This window comes from Callithrix jacchus, chromosome 11, assembly GCF_049354715.1.
Source record: "Callithrix jacchus isolate 240 chromosome 11, calJac240_pri, whole genome shotgun sequence".
Classification (NCBI taxonomy): domain Eukaryota; kingdom Metazoa; phylum Chordata; class Mammalia; order Primates; family Cebidae; genus Callithrix; species Callithrix jacchus.
In genome coordinates, this window is record NC_133512.1 from 123,200,481 (window position 1) to 123,223,802 (window position 23,322).

At 35.4% G+C, this 23,322-nt stretch overlaps 2 long non-coding RNA genes across 2 annotated transcripts in view; one reads left to right on the forward strand and one right to left on the reverse strand.

The window, feature by feature from the left end:
* The window catches only part of LOC103795062 (uncharacterized), a 101,316-nt gene extending 78,427 nt beyond the window's left edge, over nucleotides 1-22,889 (forward strand). The window contains exons 3-5 of the long non-coding RNA XR_001913381.5: nucleotides 4,313-4,527; nucleotides 5,397-5,520; nucleotides 22,456-22,889. This is a non-coding gene — a long non-coding RNA (uncharacterized LOC103795062). The remainder of the gene's footprint in view (nucleotides 1-4,312; nucleotides 4,528-5,396; nucleotides 5,521-22,455) is intronic.
* On the reverse strand, nucleotides 3,929-19,479 carry LOC118143802 (uncharacterized). Its single transcript, XR_013524297.1, has 4 exons — nucleotides 19,156-19,479; nucleotides 17,528-18,479; nucleotides 14,384-14,472; nucleotides 3,929-4,469 (listed from the first exon to the last, which is right to left on the reverse strand). It is a non-coding gene; the product is annotated as an uncharacterized LOC118143802 (long non-coding RNA).
* Nucleotides 22,890-23,322: the final 433 nt, after the last annotated feature.

A 23,322-nucleotide genomic window follows, 5' to 3' on the forward strand; every position in this document is an offset into this window, starting at 1 on the left:
CCTCCATTAGAAAGAGAAACTCTAATATTCAAAAATTGGAAATGGGTGGAGGGCAAAATATCAGATGATGTATTTATTTCAACATAGCAGCAGCAGTTTGACTATTTAACTTTCCAGAATATGGTAGAATGGCAAGCAAGAGAAACATTTGACCTCAAGACATTTAAGCAGAGAGAAAGCTCTTCCGATACAGGTTCGGAGTTTGTATGTTGAACCAAATATAAAAGCAGACCTAAAATGAACATATCTGAATCTTTCCAGTGGGCACAGAAGGGATAGAAAACGGAAAGGCTGCTCAGCCCAGGAGAAAATCACACTCCTTTTCCATGATAATTTCCTCTTTACTTTAATAATTATGGGGGTTTCTACAAACCTGCCTGTTTTCTAATCATCTATTAAGATGCACTCTTACCACTTTCAGAGTCTACAGGCCATCCTCCCACTCAATAAAATCATCCTGTTGAGTAAATATGCCCAACAAATGCATGGAAGTTGCAGAAATCCCCATGACAGATTTTTCAATTACTCTGGTCCTTTATAAATATAAATGGATGACCAAAGATCACAAAACATTTGCTACAGACCAAACATATAAAAAAATTAACAAAGGGAACAACATTCTATTCTCAAAGGAAGTGGAATGGAATAAAAGGTATAACAATAGAAAATTTTTTCAAAAATCTAATTGATAGCCTCAGAGAGATCTAAGAAGCTGTTGAACCAAACCACAATAAGAGTTCTATGACAAAGGAGCAATCATATTACACACACACACACACACACACACACACACGCACACACAAAAAAGTTCTTTGAAATTAAAGTAAGTGTCAAAATAATAGTGGTGTCTCAGTTCATTTAGCATTGCTATAGGCTGGGTAATTTATAAAGAAAAGAGGTTTATTTAGCTCATGGCTCTGCAGGCTGGGAAGTTCAGGATCCTGGCCCTGGCTTCTGGTGAGGGCTTTCATGCAGCATCATAGCATGGCAGAGAAGGTCAAAGGGGAAGCAGACATGTATGAGGAGGCAAAATGCAAGGGGCATCCTGGCTTTATGACAATCCATAGTAAGGGAACTCATCCATTCCCATGAGAACTAATCCAGTCTTGCCAGAGCAAGAACTCAGTACCACAAGAATTCCACTAAGCCCTTTATGAGGGGTCCACCTCCACAGTCCAAACACCTCCCATTAGGTATCACCTCCCAACACCACCACATTCAGGATCAAATTTCAACATGAGTTTTTGTGGGGACTGATAAACCATAGCCAAACCATTGTAGGTACAGAACAAACTAGTATTCTAGAAAAAGAGGTGAGCAAATCTGTAAGACAAGACAGAAAAGACAGAAACTTAGAAATGTGAGAGGAAAGCAACACGGGGTACAGATGCAGAGAAGCCAAGATCTGTCTAATAGTAATTTTATAGCTAAACAGTGAAAATTATCAAACTATTTGAAAAAAAATCAACAGCAAATTATATTGAGCCAAAACTGAGAATCTAAATTAGAAATAAAGTCAGAAGATTTTGTAAAGAATGTCTCCAATATAAAAACAGCCATGACATAAATCTGCTAAAGACCAGAAAAACTGATTATAACATACTGCTTCTGAAATGAAGACATACATCCCTTCTGATTCAAAAAATGATGTGGTCGTATAAGACTGGGAAAAATAATTATCCCATGAAAAAGTTTATGTCTAGGTGAAGAGTGTTGTGCTGTCTTTTTTTAAAAACAATAATGGGAGGTAGGAAACAATACTGCCCTAAAGTGTAGACAAAATTGTCATTTTTCAGGTAATTCAGGACAGAAATAAGCCCTCTTTGGGTTTCTAACAGGTACTACCTATCAGAACGTAGATTTTATTTGCTAAAGTGATTTGTGGTATTTATAAGATATTTTGTTTACAGGTGTACTTTTTACTAATTTCTTTTGGAAAATTATTATAGGCATAGGAAGAGTTTAAATTTTCATTTCTTTTTTAGAAAAAAAACTTTGTCTTAGCATAAGACATAATTGATGATACTCATTTTTATGAGACAGTTGACAAAGTATTATAGTCTGGAAGTCCAAAATTATAAAAGTTAAAATGAATTAGGAAAAAACCTGAATGCTTTTCATGATCTGTTTTTAACTTGAAAAGAGTTGGGTTTTTTTTTTGGTTTTTTTTTTTACAAATTAAAACTTTGAAGATTCCATTACTACAAATGTGGCAGTTTCTTTGGTTTTAGTTTATTTTACTTGCTATTAAAATTAAGTGAAATAAAATTCAATAATCTTCTTATTTAGAAAAAGGTATATGATTGTCTGTGGTTAATAGAATTGCAGTGTTTCCTAATTTTTTCCATGTATTTATGTCTATTTTCTCTTTTTCTTTCATCTACCTTGAATCTTATTATGTCCTGATTATTTTGAAGGCACTGTAAGGTTAAACAGTGGCCTGATATGAATCCTATTTATCTTTGAAGTATTCATTGATTGTTGGAGAAAATTGACTATGCCTCTTATTCTCTTCTTATTTTCTCCATCTTCAAGATGGTAATAATATTATTAATATTGCTTCCTTTATTGGAGTTCATTGAATATCAAAACCATGACATAATAATTGTTGAAGAACTTATCATCACTGTAAGGATAAAAGGAGCCATTACTTTTCACTTATTGAGTCTCAATACCAACACATGTCATGGTTGAATACAAGAATCTACTAACTCAAAGTACAGCCTTGCTGCAGCAGGACACCAATAAAAGAGGAAAACTTATCAAATAGCCCACAATTTAGTTTACTATATATCACTGCCCCTTTTAACTTTTACTTCTCCCCAAAAATGAATGAATGCACAAGCAAATAAATCAAAATAGGAGTTTGAATGTGATCTGTCTATCAAAGCCCTCTATATATGCCAGCATGCAATATATGTGGATGTCCAGTATTTGGAAAACATCAGACTGGGAAGTATCTTCCCTAAACTAAGGGGAGAAATAACACTGGGGACATTATAATATCTTTTGAGTCTTTATGATAGAAGCTCATCTGGATTTCAACTAGATCAGATTAAGTGACCACATGAATCGCATGCACTGAAAGCTGACGAACTACTTAGATATGGTACTTAGGTACAGACCAACAAATATCACATAAAAGAATGTCTCATATTTTATGGGAGCCTAATACAATTTATCTTCTGATATTGATGATTGCTGAATGAATTTCCAAGGGCGTTGGTGATACTGGGTAAAGTTGAACCCCACAGTATTCAGTATAGATTCACTTTCACCCAGATAACTTGGCATCCTAGGATCACTTATAATATTTAGGGATCCCCAGTTACTGGAGCAAATTTGCTTTCACACTTGCTATTCCCTATTCCAAGAATGCATTTCCCTACTCCAAGAATGGTTATATTTGTGACCTGCTCCTGCCTTCAGGACATCTCATCAGAGAGGCTTTGACTCCCTTCTGTAATATTTCCAGTGTTCTCTCACACTCCCTAATCCTTTTACCCCCTCCTTATCATTCTCCAGAGCACTTACGACCACCAAATATGTGTGTGCTTCTTGGTTTATTGGATTTAAAAAAAATTTTTTTTAAGACAGGGTCTCACTTTGTCACTCAGGCTAGAGTGCAGTCACACAATCATAGCTTCTGCAGCTTTGATCTCTGAGCTCAATAATCCTTCCACTTCAGCCTGCCAAGTAGCTAGAACTACAGTCCACACCACCACACTCAGCTATTTCTTTTATTTTTGGTAGAGATGGGGTCTTGCTATGTTGCCCAGGCTTGTTTATTGCTTACTTATCATTGTTTATTTTCCCACAAGAATTTAAGCTTCCTGAGGGCAGGTATATTCACTTTCTTTCCCCCATTGCCTTGCATAAGGTAAACATCCAATAAATAATTGCTATATCAACGAATGACATCAATGACTATCTTTTTTATTTTTTATTTTTTTACTTTAAAGCCAATACATATTTTGGGAGAGGCTTGAAGTCGAAAAAAAAATCAACATTTGCTACTGTTCAGTAGTTCAGGGAAAAATTGGCATTGTAGTAAGGGCTCAAAAAACTTTTAGCAGAATCAAAGAAAAAGCCATACTGAGAAAAACTAATAAATTGAAGTTAATATTAGGAGCCTTATTCATCTCTCTTAGGAGATCTGAAGAGGGATCCTGACAAGATGGTCCATACCAGCTGTAGTAGCAGTGACACGCAAATCCATTCTTCATGTCTGTTATTGTCTTCTCCTTATTGTTTTTAGAAATGACGAATCTGAAACTCTTATTTAGAACATATTTCTTACCACTGCTTTCAGGTATATGAAGATAGAAGGAGGACTTAGGTGTTTTTCGAATACATCTTCCATGACTGTTACATAGACTCTGACCACAGAACTTGGCTGCAGATGTCACATTCACAGCATAATCGCCCAAAGGCCCTTGGATAGACTGTTGCACAGATAAGCAGTTCTCCTGTAGGAAAAACAGAAATCCACTTAAAGCACTCTGAAACTGTGATTCCATTATCCAGGTAGTATTAACGCCTGAAGTTTTGTATTTGGTAAGGCTGAGGAAAAACAGCATTTTGTGGATTAGTTATTTAAATGAAGGACTAAGCCTCTATAGGGTCACATGAGTAATGAGCCGTGCCTTTAATTGGGAAGACTATGACCTAACCAAATTCATACCGTTTCTAAGGGAAGATGACCCCACAGTGTCCCAGTAGAGACCGTTCCCTAATGGAAAGATATATTTGTAGTAATACTTTTAAAAGGTGTCATTAATATGGGGATGATTTGTTAAAATTTAAATTTAATTGTGAAACATGTTCAATGCTGCTACTCAATATATTTTAACATTAGCCAGATTTTTCCAAAACTACCAAGTCATCCTACTATTCTTCCTACCTCTGAAGAGATAACAATCTCCTAAAGTTAGTGAGTAGTCTTCTCATCCATGTTTTTACACCTTTACTAGAGGGGTGTGTGTGTGTGCGTGTGTGTGTGTGTGCGCACGCGTGTGTGTGTGTGTATGTGTGAGAGAGAGATTATGAACTATAGGTGGTATTATTTTGTGCTTTTTAAACATGTACATAAATATATATCATGTAGGATATTTTTACAACTTGTTTTTAGAATGTAACATTTTCCATTTTTTTATGATACATGTAGCATTTTTTCATTTTAATTGCTATTTAGTATTTTATAAATATAACATATTTTACTTATCCATCAGCTGATTTTCAGGAGGTAGAATATAAAAGGTTATTATTTACAATCAAATGCTACTGTTACTTGTACATTGTATATAGGGTCCAATGATAGTAGGTAAGAATGTCTTCCCACAAGTCTACCATTGGGTGTTTCACTAATGTGTACATTGCCTTGGCTTTAATTCTAGGACACATTTCTACAGATTAATGATCACACTACGCAGCTAGGATGGGCAAGCCTAAATGAAATGATGTTATCAGCGAACCCAGAGGAGCTGGAATCTTGATAAATGCTTGCCTTGATCCATACAGGTAGGACCATGGAAAAATTCTAGTAGATGAATAAGTAACATAAATTGTGCTTTCTAGCCCGCATTTAGTTATTTTATCAACATTAAAACTAATGCATAATTAAAAACCAATTAACTTTAGAACAGTGGGATATTTTCTCAGTGAGAGGAGGCCGCAGAACTGTGAATCCATATGGTAAAGATTTGGGAGATTCAAATTGAAAGTAACAAGGCAGAATAAAGCTCTTAATTGACAGGTAGTTTAACATGGCCAACATAGCAAATTCTGAAGATTATGTAAGCAACATTATTTGTTACAGGAACATTCAATCTGGGGCAGCCTCATTGTATATTTAGAAACACATGCTGTTTTTAGCCAAGACAAGACTCCTTGTCTGAGGCATCTGAGGAGGCTTCTAGGAGAGACACAACAAAATAAAACAGGCAAACAATTGAAGCAAAGGAAAGAAAGAAGGGGCAAAGTGGGGCTGGGAAGGAAAAAGAGGAAGGAAGAAAGAGCCACCAAGAAAGACGAAGGTTGAGAGGAGTCAAAGACAGCATCGAACACTGGCCAATATAATCAACTTCGGCTTGGGCATTACCTGTTCTGTAGCAGCCTTCCTCCTTGAAATACCTTCTTCACTTAGCTTCCGGAATAGCACATCCTTGTCCCCAACCTTACTAGATGTTCCTTCTCAGTCTTCTTTTGTGGAAGTTTGTCTTCTACTCTGTCTTTGGATCTGAAAAAAATGTCCTAACATTTTAAAGCATACTAATACAAAATGCAAAAGTAACACTTTTTATTGCAATATGGCTTTGATTATTTAACATACAGGAATAAAATAATAAATTGAGCATTCGATTCAAGAAGTTAAAAAATAATTTTTTAGACAGAATCTCATGAAAGAAAATAATAAAGTTAAAATTATAAATTTATGAATTAGAAAATTGAATTGATAAAGAGTAGGTCTTCAAAGGAAGAAAATGATCAAACATTTATATCTGACAAGCTTAACTAATCAAAAAAGGAAGAAAAATAAATATGAATGAGTTAAAGCTTCAGAGGTAAATTTTTAAATTGTGAGTTAATATGGTATATATACGTTTATGCTACTAAATTGAAAGTTTGATGCTGAATTACAAAACTTGATTCAAGAGATAGAAAACATAATTAAAAGGATCATCAAATTAGAAGAAAGACTTATTACCACCAAAAATTTTCTAAATCAAAGTATTTTTGTGTTTTAGTTATTTGCAACTTTTAAGGATTAGATAATTTTCATGCCATAAAATTGTTCCAGAGCTTAAAAAAAGAAAATGGAAAATTGTCTAATTTCTCTTTAAAGCAATATGACCTTGATATAAAAACAGAACAAAATCACAGGCCAGTTTTACTAATGAATGTAGATGACAAATCTAAGTTTAGCCCCAAACCTCAAATTGTACATGGGCAGATAAGGAACTGGCATGAAACTCCATGTAGTGGAGATATCTACCTTTCAGAAACAGTGAAATCTGGGCTATCAGCTACACATCTTGATTTTTCAAGAGATGTTTTATAGCCCTTCATTTTGTGATGTCGTTTTTTTTTTCTACAATGGGATGTGGGCAATACAAAGCACATCTCATGCCAAATTTTTTGTGCACAACCCCCATGTTTGTTATTTCAGATCTATATAAATACAATGAGGTTTATGTCTATAAACCAAGAGTCAGCCAAAATACAAAGTCTCAGGACACAGTCCTCTGCAAGAACACCCTCACTTCTGATGTTGGCTGCAATATAAGTGCACAGGATTCCCTAAATCAACTTTAATTTCAATGATTCCCTAGAAGAACTCATTGAAAGCTATTATACTCATGGTTATGTTTTATTGCAGTAAAAGGATACAGATAAAAATAAGCCAAAGAAAGAAATGCATAGATGAAAGTCTGAGATAATTCCAAATGCATAGCTCTCTCTATTCCCTGCCATGGAATCAGTACCCTTCCAACACTGATGTGTAACAATACGGAGTATTGCAATCAGGGAAGTTTGCCTGAGCTTCAGTGTCCAGAGTTTTTATTGTGCCTTTATTACAGAGTCATGATTGATTGACTGATTGATTAAGTGGTTGAACTCAGTTTCCAACTCATTGATAATGCATGGCCCAAAGCATACACCCCATTGTTTTACCCTTTGTGACATGGTTGGTCCTTCTGTCATAGTCAGCCCTCATCATAAAACTACTAGAAACTATTAGGTGTGACTATATCCACCCTAAACAAGGATACCCCAAGACTACCACCAATGAGCCACAGACAAAGGCCAGATCTCTCTTTGGGCAAAGTCAGATTCTTTATAACCCATTGTCTCTCCATCTCACTACCATGCCATCATATAAAAATCAAATTTGGAGGACAAAGTTGTGATCGTTTTACTTTAAAAATAGGTTATATGGTCGTACAAAGAAAAATAAATGTTACTTTGTGGAATCCTAGAAGATACCTAAAAGAAATAAACATTTATTCTCCATAGCAGCAGAAACCCACAGCCTGCAACTTTACATATAAGAAACTGTGACTAGAGGGAATCAACAGTGGTTTCTGATATGAGCACTAAGGTGAAAATCCAAAGTGGGATATTCCGTATAGCAGATGTTGGTTTACAAGAAAGTTTATTTTCACATGGTCAGCTCCATGAAGCAAAGACATTTGTGTATCTTGAGTTTTCCCAGACATCACCGAATAATAAAGATAATGTGTATATGTACAAATTTTGACATAAGAAATTTTACTGTTTAGAAAGGGAATAGCTCCACTAAATTTTGACAAGTAAAACAACAACAACAACAACAAAAACCTCCAAAGTGACACACCATATGATTCATTTATACAACATTCCTGAAGTAATAAAATTATTGAAATGGAAAATAGATTGATGGTTACAGGTATTGAAAGGGAGTTGGGGTGGGAGGAAAGCGGGTGTTATAAAAGGGCAGCATGAGGGATCCTTGTGGTGATAAAACTGTTCTGTATTTTGGTGTGCCAAGGTTAGTATCATGATTGTGATCTTGTACTGTAGTTTTCCAAGACGTTACATTTGGGGAAAACTGGGTAAAGGGTACAGAGGATCTTTTGTATCATTTCTTACGACTGTATGTGAATCTACATTTATCTCAAATGAAAAATTTAATTAAAAAGTGAGGGGCATGTAGCAGATCTGTAGGGAGGATCCCTATGTATGTAGGAGAGAAAGATAGGAAAATATTGAAACAAAAGATATGCAGCAGCTGCCATTAGTATGAAACTTTGGGGAAACTCAATAATAGAAATATTTCACAGGGGTCATTAGGAAGTTTAGTTACATGTGAAAACCTCTTCTATTTTACTATGAAAGTTTTGATTATATCAATCTTAATTATTGCTTCTAGAGTTGGATTTGTCAGTCTTTTGGATGTAATTACACGGCTATTTCAGCTTCCCTAAGGAAAGATGATCTGTCTTTAAAAATTTACATCAGGAACCTAAAAGAGAATTTTGTCTATTGACAGCTTGGATTTAATCAGACCATCCCAAATACATGCTTAAATTAGGGGAAACCTGTTAAACCATGTATATGTAATGTGGCCAAAAAAAGGAACTTTGCATATAATTTATAAAAATCTAAATACATAATATATATCATATATTTTTAATATCTACATTTATCCTATATAGAGAGAGGGAGAGAAAGAAAGAGAGATTTCACCTGAAACCCAAAGCTGAAGACAGGTAGTTCACAACTAAGGAGTTAGAGACATTTGCCCATCTCCAGCATATATAAAGAAATGGCTAGAAATTCTCAGGGCAGAAGGAATATTCTATTAAAGGAATTTGAAGGAGTAGAGTGCACTGTACTAAAACCCATGGGAACAATGGGGAGCATGGAGGCTGACATGTTCATTTATTCACTCTGCAAATATTTATTCAGCACATATTGTCATGTGCAAAGCTCTGCTACAGGTTCTTAGAATAAAGACATTGAGGAGAGATGACAGCAGTGGGAGTGGCCTGCCTTCACATAATTTAACTGAGCAAGGGTATAGGAGCATTTTCATGATCCAAGTGGATTTTACAGAGGTAGCCAGGTATGCACCTTAAAGACCAAGGGGAAAGGGAATGTAGGTGGTACTTCAAGGGAAGAAGTAATGGGGAAGCTTCAAGGTGGTAGCTAAAGCCTGCGTTGTTCAAATCAGAGAATGATGTTTTTGCACGGGGGTGAAGGGGGTGATGGTGAGAGTTGTCGGGAGAGGGGGACTTCCTGTAACCAAATTGCAGCAGTCTTTCATGTAAGAAAAAGTCAGTCACTAAATGGCAGCCATATCAAAAGGCTTTCAACAGGAAAGGTAATTACAAATGTCATTAAATAAATAAAAATTATATTGCCACCCTTTCTCACCCTCATCCTCACCTTCTAAACCCATCTTTGAATTAGCTGAACAAAAGAACTTACCGTATCCCTCTTCCCCATACCTCAGATCCAGGCTGAAGTAATAATTAACACCATGTGGCACTTGCCATCTGCCATGTATAGTTTTAAATGCTTTACATACATTAATAGTGTAATTCTCATAAAACTCTTATACGAGATACTACTATTTCCTTCATTTTACAGATAAAGAAATTGAAAAGTCAATTACTTGATCAATGTCACACAGCTAGTAGGTGAGAAAAAGTGAGCATTGAAACTCAGGCAGTTTCATCACAGGACTGCTGCTCTTAACAATGCTGACGTCCTAATTTGTGTCACACTGAATGAAAAGAGATTGCTGTTTTTGTATTTTGTAAGACTGAACATTTTAATTCCTGAAAATGAGAGTGTTTGTTAAACCTGGAAGTGAAGAAGAGCTGCGGTCTCAGAATTTTCACTTAGGCAGTGGGATGGGTGAACGTGCTCAAAGGCCATTTAGAAAAGTAGTACAGTTATTTCGTGAAAAGTAATAGAGTAATTTTGTGTATGCTACCCAGGTAACTTGGGATAACCTAGAAGAAATTTATATATTCTTAGATATATATATATACAACTCCAGAATGAAAAATGAAAAAATAGAATATCTGAATAGACCAATAATGAATATGGACACTGAATCATTCATCAAAAACCTGGCAACGAGAAGAGCCCCGGACCTGAAAGCTTCACCAGTGAATTCTGACAAACATTAAAAAACAATTAATGCTAATCTTTTTCCAACTCTTCAAAAAATGGAAGAAAAGGAAACCTTTTCAAACTCACTTTATGATGCCAAAGCAAAGCAAAGATGCTATAAGAAAAGAAAATTACAGGCCAATATCCCTGACGAAATTGGATGCAAAAATCCTCCACAAAATACTAGCAAACCTAATTCAACAGCAAATTAAAAGTATCATACACCATGATCCAATATGATTTGTCCCTGGGACGCAAGGATGATTCAACACACATATATACAAATAAATGTGATACACTACATAAACAAAATGAAAAATAAAAATCATATGATCATCTTACTAGCTGCAGAAAAAGCATTTTAAAAAGATTTAACACCCCTTCATCATAAAAACTCTTAAAACAATAGATGTAGAAAGAATGTACTACAACATATAAAGGCCACATATGACAAGACCATAGCTAACTTCATAGTCAATGACGAAAAGTTGAAAGCTTTTTCCCTAAGATTGGAAATAACTCAAGGATACTCCATCTCATCATTTCTCTCATTCATTTTAATTTAATTAATTTTCTTTAAGAGATGGAGCCTCACTCTGTCACCCAGGCTGAAGAGCAGTAGCATAATCACAGCTCACTACAGCTTTGAATTCCTGGGTTCAACTCACCCTCCTGCCTTAGCCTCCTGAGAATCTAGGACCACAGGTACATACCACCGCACCTGGCTTTCTTTTTCACTTTTTGTAGAGACTGGGTCTCACTATGTTGCTCAGGCTGGGTTTGTACTCCTGGCCTCAAGCAATCCTCCTGCCTCGGTTTCCCAAAGTGCTGGGATTATAGGCATGAGCTATCTCATCCAGCCAACTCTGACCAATTCTACCCAATATAGTACTAGAAGTCCTAGCTAGAGCAATTAGGCAAGAAATAAAAATGAAACTAAATTTAAAATTATTTTTGGTGCAGATGATATAATTCTATAAGTAGAAAATTATAGACTCCACAAAAATATCATAAACAATAAAGAAATTATGAGCGCAATTTACAAAATCAACATAAAATGAGTTGAATTTCTATATACTAATTAGTGAATCATCCGAAAAGGAAACTGAGAAAACAATTCTATTTACAATACCATTAAAAATAAAATACTTCAGAATGAACTTAACCAAAAAGGTGGAAGACTTGTACTCAAAAGCTATATAATATTGAAAAAAGAAATTAAAGGAGACATAAATAAAGACAGCCTATGTTTATGGATAAAAAAATTTAAGACTGTTAAAATGTCAATACTACCCAAAATGATCTGCAAATTCAATGCTATCCTCATCAAAATCCCAATGGCATTTTTTGCAGAAAGAGAAAACAAAAAATTAAACTATATATGGAACCACAAAAAGCCCAGGATAGCCAAAGTAATCTTGAGAAAGAAGAACAAAGCTGGAGGATTCACATTTCCTCATTTAAAAATACATTACAAATCTACAATAATTAAAACATTATGTTACTGGCATAAAAGAAGACATACAAGTCATGGGAACAGAATAGAGTCCAGAAGTAAACCAACACGTACATGATCAACTGATCTTTGACAAGAGTGCCAAGAACACAGTAGAAAAAGGATAATCTCTTCAACAAATGGGGTTGAGAAAACTGGATATCCATAAGCCCAAAAGTGAAATTGGGCCCATGTCTTATAACACGCATAAAAGTCAATTCGAAATGGACTAAAGACTTACTTAACATTAGACCTAAAACTGTAAAACTCCTAGATGAAAACACTGGGGGAAAGCCTCTTGGCACTACTCTTGGCAATTATTTCTTGGACATGACACCAAAAGAACAGGCAACAAAAACAAAAATGGACAAATGGGATACATCAAACTAAAAAGCTTTTAAACAGCAAAAGAAACATCAGTGTGAAGAGACAATCTATGGAATAGTAGAAATATTTTCAAACCATGTATCTGATAAGAGGTCAATATCCAAAATATATAAGGAACTTCTGTGACTCAGCAAAAAATCCAAATAACACAATCAAAAATTAAGCAAAGAACTTGAACAAACATTTCTCCAAAAAGACATACAAAGTGCTAACAGATATATGAAAAGATGCTCAAAATCATTAATTATTGGGAAAATGTAAACAAAACAATGAGCTATCACCTCACACCTGTTAGGATGGCTACTATTTAAAGATAACCAGTGTTGAGGTTGTAGAGAAATGAGAACCCCGTACCCTGCCGATGGGAATGTTAAAAGGTACCACAGCTATGGAAAACAGTATGGAAGTTTTTCAAAAAATTCTAAATATAACTACTATATGATTCAGCATATCGGCATATTGACTTCTGGGTATATAAAATAAGTGAAATCACAATCTCAAAGAGAGGTCTGCATTCCCATGTATTTTGCAGCACCATACACAATAGCCAAGAAATGGAAACAATCCAAGTACCTGTTGACAGATAAATGAAGATAATTCAGTATATACATAAAATGAAATATTAGTTGTTAAAAAGGAAATACTGTCATTTGTGACAACCAGATGAACCTGAAGGACATTATTCTTTGTGAACTAAGGCAGTCACAGAAGGAGAAGTGCTGCATGATTCTACTTACAAGGGATCGAAAATAGTCAAACTCATAGCAGCAGAGAATACAGTAGTAGTTGTCAGGGGCTGAGGGTGGGAGAAATGGGAAGTTGTTATCTAAAAGTTGTAAAGTTTCAGTTATCCTAGATAAATAAATTCAAGAGGTCCTATACAACATAGTGTCTATAGTTAATAATGCATTAAGCATTCCAAAATTTGGTAAGAGGGAAGATTTCATATTATGTATTACATGTTCTTATAACAAAAGAGTAGATTGTTAACAAATCTTTATATACAAATAGATTTTTTCCCACATGCGTTTCTATAATAGGTAATTAGCAAAGTAAACCATCATTTTTGGGCCAGGAACAGTGGCTCACACCTGTAACCCCAGCACTTTAGGAAGCCAAGGCAGGTGGATAGCTTGAGGCCAGAAGTTTGAGACAAGCCTGGCCAGCATAACAAAACCCTGTCTCTACTGAAAATACAAAAAAAAAAAAAAATAAGCCAGGCATGGTAAAACAAGCCTGTAGTCCCAGCTAGTCAGGAGGCTGTCACGATAATCACTTGTACCTGACAGGCAGAGGTTGCAGTGAGCCGAGATCCTGCCACTGCACTCCAGCCTGGGTGACAGAGTGAGACTCTGCCTCAAAGAAACAAACAAAAAAAAGAGAATCACTTATCATTTTTGGAGAAACTGCCCTCCTTAGTGCAAATGAAATAATTGTTCATTTTTAAAATTTATTATTTTTTCTTTGTCACATATGTATTATGCCATTTATTCTACCAAAATCCTGCAGAGGAAGTTTTATTTTAGTCTAGTTTTTTAGATGGAAAAACTGAGACTCAGAAATGTTAATTAACATGCTCAAAATTACACCCTTAGGACATAAACATCAGTTTCTCACTTGGCCATCTGATTAGAATGACTGTTCTCTTTCTATCCTTCTACTAACCATAATGGCTGGTATGGAGTTGGTGCTCACTGTGAGACCCTGTATGTTTTGAATTTCACTAAGGTGAACTAAGCAGATAATCAGTAACCATTTGGCTCCGATGTGAAAAAAAATTTTTTTAACCAATCTCTAACGTATATTCAAGTTGCTGACAGAAAAATCATTGCTTACCTTTGAAGCAGAATATTCAAATCCTCCCCACAATATTACTCCTGCTGCCCCAATGCAGCACTTTCGCCAATTGTATGTACTAAGTCCTCCTAGGAAAGAGAAGGATCAGAAGTAGTTTCCAAGTCAAATTTTGCCACTGATAATGCAATAAGACTCAACCCCTCAACTGTGATAAGGAACACATTAATAATGATATCTTTGTTTTTAAAACAAAAGACTATACCACAAGGTAAATACTACATGATCTCACTCAGACAGAATCTTAAAAAGTTCATCTCAGCCCGACGTGGTGGCTCACATCTGTAATCCTAGCACTTTGGGAGGACAAAGTAGGTGAAATACAAGGTCAGAGTTCGAGACCAGCCTGGACAATATGGTGAAACCCCATGTCTACTAAAAATTAAAAAAATTAGCCAGCTGGTGACTGGTGCCAGTAGTCCCAGCTACTGGGGAGGCTGAGGCAGGAGAATCACTTGAACCCAGGAGGCGGAGTTTGCAGTGAGCCAAGATCCTGCCACTGAACTCCAGCCTGGGCGACAGGGCAAGACTCCATCTCAAATTAATTAATTAGTTAATTAATTAATTAAATGTTAAATATTTAGTGCTGGAAGACACAAACTTGCAACTTTGATATTTTTTTTTTCTTTTGGCATGTAAAGAATGCCTTGGAGGGGAAGGTCAAGATAGTACAGGCAGGAACACTAACTAGGAGGTGATAGATATTGCTCAGTAAGAAATGATGATGCCTCAACATTGTTTACAAGCAATGTCAGTCCTTGTAAACCAGAGGGACAGATTGAAGAGTTATTTAGAAATAAAGATGGATGAATTTTAGTTACCTATTGAATAATGGACAGAGGAGAAGGGAGGCAGCCAAGTGACTTTCAAATTAGGTGACTATGTAGATTACAACTCACCAAGATAAGAAACTGAGGAGGTTATGCTAATGAATATAGGCCAAAAGCAAAGAAGTAGGAAATAGGGAGAGATGGGAAATAAAGGGGATGACTGAATGAGCAATATGCATTCTTTTCTCCCCTACAAGTTACGGAGAGTCAGAGATCCAGTGCAAAGGTGGAGTGCTCACAGACTGCAATGAGTAAATTGTCACGCCACTGTAAGCTTTCCTGCATTACAGGAAGGTTTCAGCAATACTACTACTTATGTTCTGCAATTTATCTAAGTAACACAAGAAAGGAAATTATTCTTCCATTAAACTGACTAGTATCACATTCCTTAAACCAAAATGTAGTCTCTTATTTAAATTGAAACATTCCTAAAAGAGAATACCAACCCAGAACTGGTTTAAAAAAAAAATGCATTGGAAAGTTATGTAATTTCGACAAAAGGTGAGAAAAAACCCATACTGTTTTTTGATATGTGATAAATGAAATGCAATATGAAAGCATTAAACCAATTTGATATAATGCTCAGGTAATTCTATATATTTTGGTGAATAGAGAATGCAGCCTATTAATTTCTAAAGTAAAGATCAGAGGTGATAGTTAGCCTGTAATTTACTTCAAAAGTTTAATGTACTCACAAAAATTAAAAATAAAAAAGATTTAAAAGTCTAATAGCACAAAAAAAATAGGAAAGCTATGAACAAGGCTTTTATGAAAATGTGGCTCATCTCATTTTCTCTCAAGGTGAATTCTTTGACTGCATGAATTATTCTTATTTTCTACTGTTATTACTAATAACATGTTATTCCTGACACAACGTAGGCACTCAAGAATTTCTGAATGAATAAATATAACCCAAGTTTTTTTCTGAAAAGGATTTAAGAAAGTGACATGATTTGAGACAGCTGGCATCAATTGAGGAATATCTTAGTGAGAAGACTTTGGTAGGCATGACTGATGTCCTAAAATACCTGGACAACTAGCTTTTGAAAGAAGGATTTGATGTATTCTATGTTGCATCAGAAGGTAGAATTAGAACTAGTGGTATGAAGTCATTAAGAACAAAGTAGATTAAATATACTCAAAACTTTCTAGGAATTAATATTTCCCGCAAATGGCAGTTTCCCTTCTAATATAAGAAGTACCCCATCAAAAAGTGTTAAAGCAGAGGCTGGGTAAGAAAGCGTTTCTATTTAGGTGGGAGATGGATTAAGTACCCATGAGATTCTTCCACATTTTTGCCTTAATGCTGTGATTCTTTTCCCTCTAAACTTATTGAATGAACAGCCCATTCTGAATAATACTGAGTAATCTTGCAAAGATGAATATGTCAAGTCCAATTAATAACATTTGGATCCATGGATTTTATTCTGAAATATTTGAGGAAAAATTGCTACTGCTTTTAAATGGCCTTATCTCAAACCTAAGTGGTCTAAGTGAGCTGTGTATTGTGTATACAACGGCTTTGCTTCTGTGTTGGGTACTGCATAAAAAATTGTTGGCTCTCAGGTATGGATGGAGATTTGAGGGTTTTCTTATCTAGCCACCCATCCAATGATTGAATTCTTACAATAATGTCCTATGTGACAATCTAGTTAAAGTTTGAACACTTGCCATGTCTGCAAACTTACTGTCTTCTAAACAAGCTCATCCCCACATCTGCAGGCTTCCAGCTTTGTGATCAGTCTAAAGACAATACCTTTCTCTTTATATAAACCAGTTTTGATGCCTTGACATAACCACTGGATTGCATTGCAGACTCTTAAAGACAGAATCAAGAGGGTCTATGTAATTTTTTTGGTTAGCCTAACTAATTAAAACATACAAATGCAATATAATGAGAAATGTAGTTGCTTAATAATTTACTTCAAGCTCTACATTGTATGTTTTTGATTTGGAAAATTGCTGCTACCCTTTCATATTAAGAAGTTAGTTCTAAAATTTCTCTCTGGCTAAAATTAATCTATCTATTACGTTATTTATATCAAGCTTAACATCTGTAGGAAACTCCTGTGAATGCTAACCTGGTAAGAATCATTATCCAAAAATGTTAAGTGCACACCTAATTGTCAGGGACATTTTTCAGAATTGAGTTGACATTTGAGGAAATATACATGTTTAATAGCATTGTATTGCTAAAGGAAAATAAACATCCTAAAACATTTATGTATAGGCTTTATATAGTTATTCTACCAAATTTCCATTTTTTTAAAATGTGAGTGACTGTGCTTTTCCTTACCTGTGACAGAGCTTCAGTACTATGCAAGTAAAATGGTCCGGAAAAAATAAAAACTGGCAGAACATAGTTATGTCTAGCCATTGCGGCAATCCTCATGGCTTCTCTAACTCAACAATGAACAAATTTCAAAGCATTTATGCTTGTCTTCAATATTTTGTCCAAATATATTGAAGGATAAAGTGCTGCACTTTTTCCCCACAGCCACAGGAGTTGGTCATTGCAGAGAATTTCATCATTTGGACAGTTACCTGTGTACATCTCTGGATTTATTCTGTAATCATAATTGTAGCAGTCTGGATAGAGATAAAAGCCCCATAAACATTTTGGTCTCATTTCTAAAGCCAGTGTGAGAGTAGTGTTCATGAAATTCCTTCCAGCATTTTCAAATTCCTCTCGGGCAACTGTTTCCAATTTCATTTCTGATCAGTAAGGATGGTGGTTTCTAGTGAAGGCTAAAGAGTGGTTTTTATATATTATTCTGCTGCCCCAATTTCTATCCCATTGGGGTTTCCAGCTTTCCCAGTCAATAACAACAAGTCCTTCTGATCTCCACCAAGGGATAGCTTCTCCAACGTCATCAGCAGTTTTCCTAAGGCGTTCAGAAAGGCTCACGTTCTGCGGCATTCCTCCATTAAAGGAGTTTCCATCTTGAGAGAAGTAAGGGTAATACCCTAATTCACTTGGATAAAATATGGCAATTTTTGACCCACTTTGAGTCTCTAAAGGATTTGATATAATGTTAAATACTTGAATATTTATATCCACGTTGAAGAAAGGCATACAATACATTGTTGGGGCTGCCCAGAAAATGTTGAAAGGCTGGTTCTTGATCACTGGAGGTATTGCTGGTTTGAGGGATGCCTGAGTTAAGAGGATAAAGAGAGGCAGCACTCCTAACCATGCCACCCATGGGTGACACATGGCTTGAGGTTTTCAGCATTACAGCAGTCTCCTTAAAAATAATAAGCAAAATATCATACATACTGAAGTCAAATGTCCCTTAAGTTTTGTGGTATACAATGAATAGGCCAAATATTATAAAATATCTTTGAGGTTCATTAGTATCTAGGCCAATGTATAGTTTCATCTGAACAAGGGAGGATAAGTGAGACTTTATTTTTACTTGAAATGTGAAAAAAAATCTAGCGAATGAAAACTATAAAAAGTTTCACACATTGGTCAGCTATGCAAACTCTACCTGCTAACCATTCTGGTTTTAATTTCCTATGATTCTGAATACACTAACCCAGACCTTCTTGTACTGACAAGCCTTTACTGGCTGTAAGAGGAAATAGAAAGGAACGTCTGAAAAGATTGTCATATCTTCTTCATCGTTACAAAGTGACTCCACGAACATGCCCACTTAAAAATTAACATATATTGGGATTTGAATGAATATTGCACAGAACAAAAAGAACTGTACTAACAGCAAGTAATACTTTACATGCAGTTTGAAATGCACTGGCCTCAAATGTTTGTTTTTCAAACGGAGAGCAGTTACCCTTGCAACTAGCAAAGGCTGAAATAAAGAACAAGTAGATCGTGCCATTGCACTCCAGTCTGGGTAACAACAGCGAAACTCCATCTCAAAAATAAATAAATAAAAAACAAGTAGAAATGTTAATTACCCTTTGTTGATTATGGATTTTGGTGCTATCATCTTCTTTTAAGCATATAAACAAGGCTAAAATCCTATTCATTCTTTAACTCCCGTGGTTCTCCCAGAAAGAAACTGGAGTGTATTTTCAGCAGTTAAAACCAAATAAAACTTGTCTCTTTAGGCTTCTCTAACTAGTCCGTTGGGAAAAAAACTGCCAAAGAATCTTTCCAGAATATAAGGCCTATCTAATAGTTGATGCATTCTAGCCAACAAGATCTCATGCTAAAAGCAATATGGTTGCAGTTACATATAACAATTATTTTATCATATGGATTTTTTTAAATAAAGAAATTTATTTTAAACAGATTTTTCTCTGATGTAATTAAACTCAGGTGTTTGTTTTTAGAGATGGAGTTTTGCTCTTGTCAACCTGGTTGGAGTGCAGTGGCACTATCTCAGCTCACTGCAACCTCCACCTCCCTGCAACCTCCACCTCCCAGGTTCAAGCGATTCTGCTGCCTCAGCCTCCCGAGTAGCTGGGATTACAGGTGACTCCCAACACCATGCCCGGCTAATGTTTGTATTTTTAGTAAAGACAGGATTTCGCTATGTTGGCCAGGTTGGTCTCAAACTCCTGACCTCAGACAATCCCCCCACCTTGGCCTCCCAAAGCGCTGGGATTACAGGCTTAAGCTGGCCCAATTCCATTTCTTTTTAAGAGTCATACATTGTTTCTTATGTAGGTCTTAGTGTCTTTATTTAATGTACTAAATTCAAGAAAGACACCAACCAAAATCATAGGCTAACTCTCACAACATAGCACCCCAAGTTTGTAAAACAACTTGAGTATGTCATAGGCTTTCTGTACAGTGAATTTTTAAATCAACAAATTTGAATGATAATTTACTTTTTTAAATAAATTGGATGTTACAGAAACAATTGCCTTCATGTGGAGTGTGTATTATAGCACCAAATGAATCTCTAAGCTATCAGAGATGGTTTCTCTCCCACCACTCTTCTTCAATCATGGGGTCTTAATTTGACTCCCACTCCCTCCACCCCCCGCCAAAATATAAAAGCAAATCTTCTTCATTCTTTGTTGTTCAGGGAAAATGTAAGAATGCCTGCTCTCCATAAATATTATTCTTTACCTCCCTCTGGTCATGACTGCACATTGGGTATACATGCCTAATAAACTGACACCCTTGGGGGGAAAAATGTCTTTTTAAAATGTCATATCACAATAAAATTTTTAGAGATAGAGGGACTAAAAATACAAAATGCTGTACTTTAGTAAAATACAGTTACAAATTTACTCTTCTAGGAGATTTTAATTAAGTTTTCCACATATATAAATAGCATATGATTGTCTATTTTTATAGCTAGCCTATGGAAAAATTATTTTTGGCATTATTTTGGTCCTTAGTCTGCATTTTATAACAAACTTCTACTACAGTAACAAAAATATGCATTATAATTGTATGAATTTTTTAATATAATGAATTCTTTCTATATACTACTTAGGTTTTATTCTTTCTAATATTTTTAATGTTCAAAGTATAAAACTAGATATACATTTTTCCACTTATAAAATAGATACACTAATACATACATATACATATATACTTGAATTTTTATTCAACAAATCTGATGTTTCAGGCAAGTAGCCAGGTCTAGAGATGCAGTGGGGAAATCAACATAAGTCTACACATTATAAAAAGGTATAGATACTTAGATGTAAAATATAAAACAATAAGACTCCTAGAAGATAATATAGGAGAAAATTTAGATTACCTTAGATAAGGAGATGAGTTTTTAGATACAACACTAAAGGCACAATCCATGAAAGAAATAGTTGACAGGCTGAATTTCATTAAAATTAAAATTTTCTGATCTATGAAAGACACTGTCAAGACTATGAGAAGACAAGCCACAGACCAAGAGAAAATATTTGTGAAAGACATATCTAACAAGAACTGTTATCTAAAATAAACAAAATCTCTTAAACTTCAACAATAAGAAAATGAACAACAGATTTAAAAATGAGCAAAATACTTGAATAGATACTTCATCAAAGAAGATACAGTGATATTAAAAGATGCTAAACATCATATGTCCTTAGAGAACTGCAAATTAAAACAGCAAGGAGACACCACTACATTCCTATTCGAATGGCCTAAATCCAGAACAATTCTAACTCCAAATGTTGGTGAGGATGTGTAACAATAGAAAACTCTCTTTCATTGCCGATTGGAATGCAAAATGCTACAGCTATTTTGCAAGAAAGTTTGGCAATTTCTTATAAAATTACGTCTACTCTTACCATACAATCTAATTATTATGCTCCTTGGCATTTACCCAAATAATTTGAAAACTTATGCCCACACAAAAATCTGCACAAGAATGTTTATAGAAGCTTTACTCATAATTGCCAAAATTTGTAAGCAACCAAAATGTCCTTCAGTATGTGAGTAGATAAATGAACTGTGGCACATCCAGACAATGGAATATTATTCAGTGCTAAATAGAAATGAGCCATCAAGTCCTAAAATGACATGGAGCAAACCTAATATTACTAAGAGAATTAAGTAAGCATCTTACTAAGTGAAGTAAACAAAGCTGTAAAGCTTACAAGATTATATATTGCACAATTCCAACTATATGTACATTCTGGAAAAGAAAAAATATGGAGACAATTTAAAAATTAGTGGTGGCCAAGGGTTGGGGAGAGGGACAGATGAACAGATGGAACACAGTGGATTTGGAGAGCAGTGAAACTATTCTGTGTAATACTTTAATGATGGATACATGCCATCATGCATTTGTCAAAAGCCATAGAATGTACAACACAAGGAGTCAACCCTAATGTAAACTACAGACATTGGATTAGAACATGTCCATGTAGGTTCATCAGTTGTAACAAATGTGCCACTCTGGTGTGCTATGTTCATAGCAGGGAAGGTTGTGATGTGGGGGAGAAGGGAGTATTCCACAAGTCTCTCTACTTTCTGCTCAGTTTTGCTAGGAACCCAAGAGTGCTCTCAAAAGTAGTCTATTTAATACAATTGCATTCACTGCTACTATGTTTGTAATCAGATATTCTAGAAATAACAAGAAGGAGTTTACTATATTGTGAACTATATTAATATTGGTAATTCCACCAAATATTATAGTATGAAGTAATGTGGGTTTTTCTTTCCAGTTTCTTGTTGTCTTTCAACCTTTTCATTCGTTTTGCCATGAAACCCCTCTCAAGAAGAAAGTCAGCTTTAAAGAGCCAATTTCAGATTGACACCTGTGAAGTAAACATTTTTTGCTTCTCTTGCAGCCACTGATACCCATACTTCAACCATGTAGGAGCCAGAAGCAAGCTAGTATTTGGGGAAAAGTGCTTGGCAAAAGACAGAGAAGTGAAACACACCTCATCTTTTCTCCTGGCAGATTTTTTCATCAGATTTAATCCACAACAAAGAAAACACCATTAACTTTTATTAAACTTTGAATTTAACTTTATAAACTTAATTAGTGACTGAAGTGTTAAAAATCAGGTTGTCGTGTCTAAGGATCTTTAGGTGACTATAACTTTGAGGGGTTTGGTCTACTGTCCAGTTTGATCTGATGGTATATGCTTCAATAAACTGGGCCTGTTCAATACTTTGGTAATGGAAGGGACATTTGCTCCTTCCCTGTCCTGTGGGATGTAACAGGTGAGAGAGAACACAACTAGCAGGTAAGAGAGATGCAGAAGAAAAGGTCCTAGAGATGGATGGTGATGATGTTTGCAATGATATGAATGTACTTAATACCTCAGAATTGTATAGGTAAGAATGTTTTATTATATACATGTTTTGCCACAATTTTTTAAGAATGAGAGAAAGAATGCGGCAAATGCTGGGTACAGTGGCTCACCCCCAGTAATACCAGCACTTTAGGTGGCCAAAGGGGGCAGATCACTGAAGGCCAGGAATTCTAGACCAGTTTGGGCAACAAGGCAAAAACCTGTCTCTATAAATAATAATAATAATACAAAAAACAGTTAAGCATGATGGTACATGCCTATGGTCCCAGCTACCCAAAAGGCTGAGGTAGGAGGATCACTTGAGCCCAGGAGGTGGAGGTTACAGCGAGCCAAAATCATGCCACAGCACTCCAGCCTGGGCAATGGAGTGAGACCCTGTCTCAAAAAAAAAAAAGG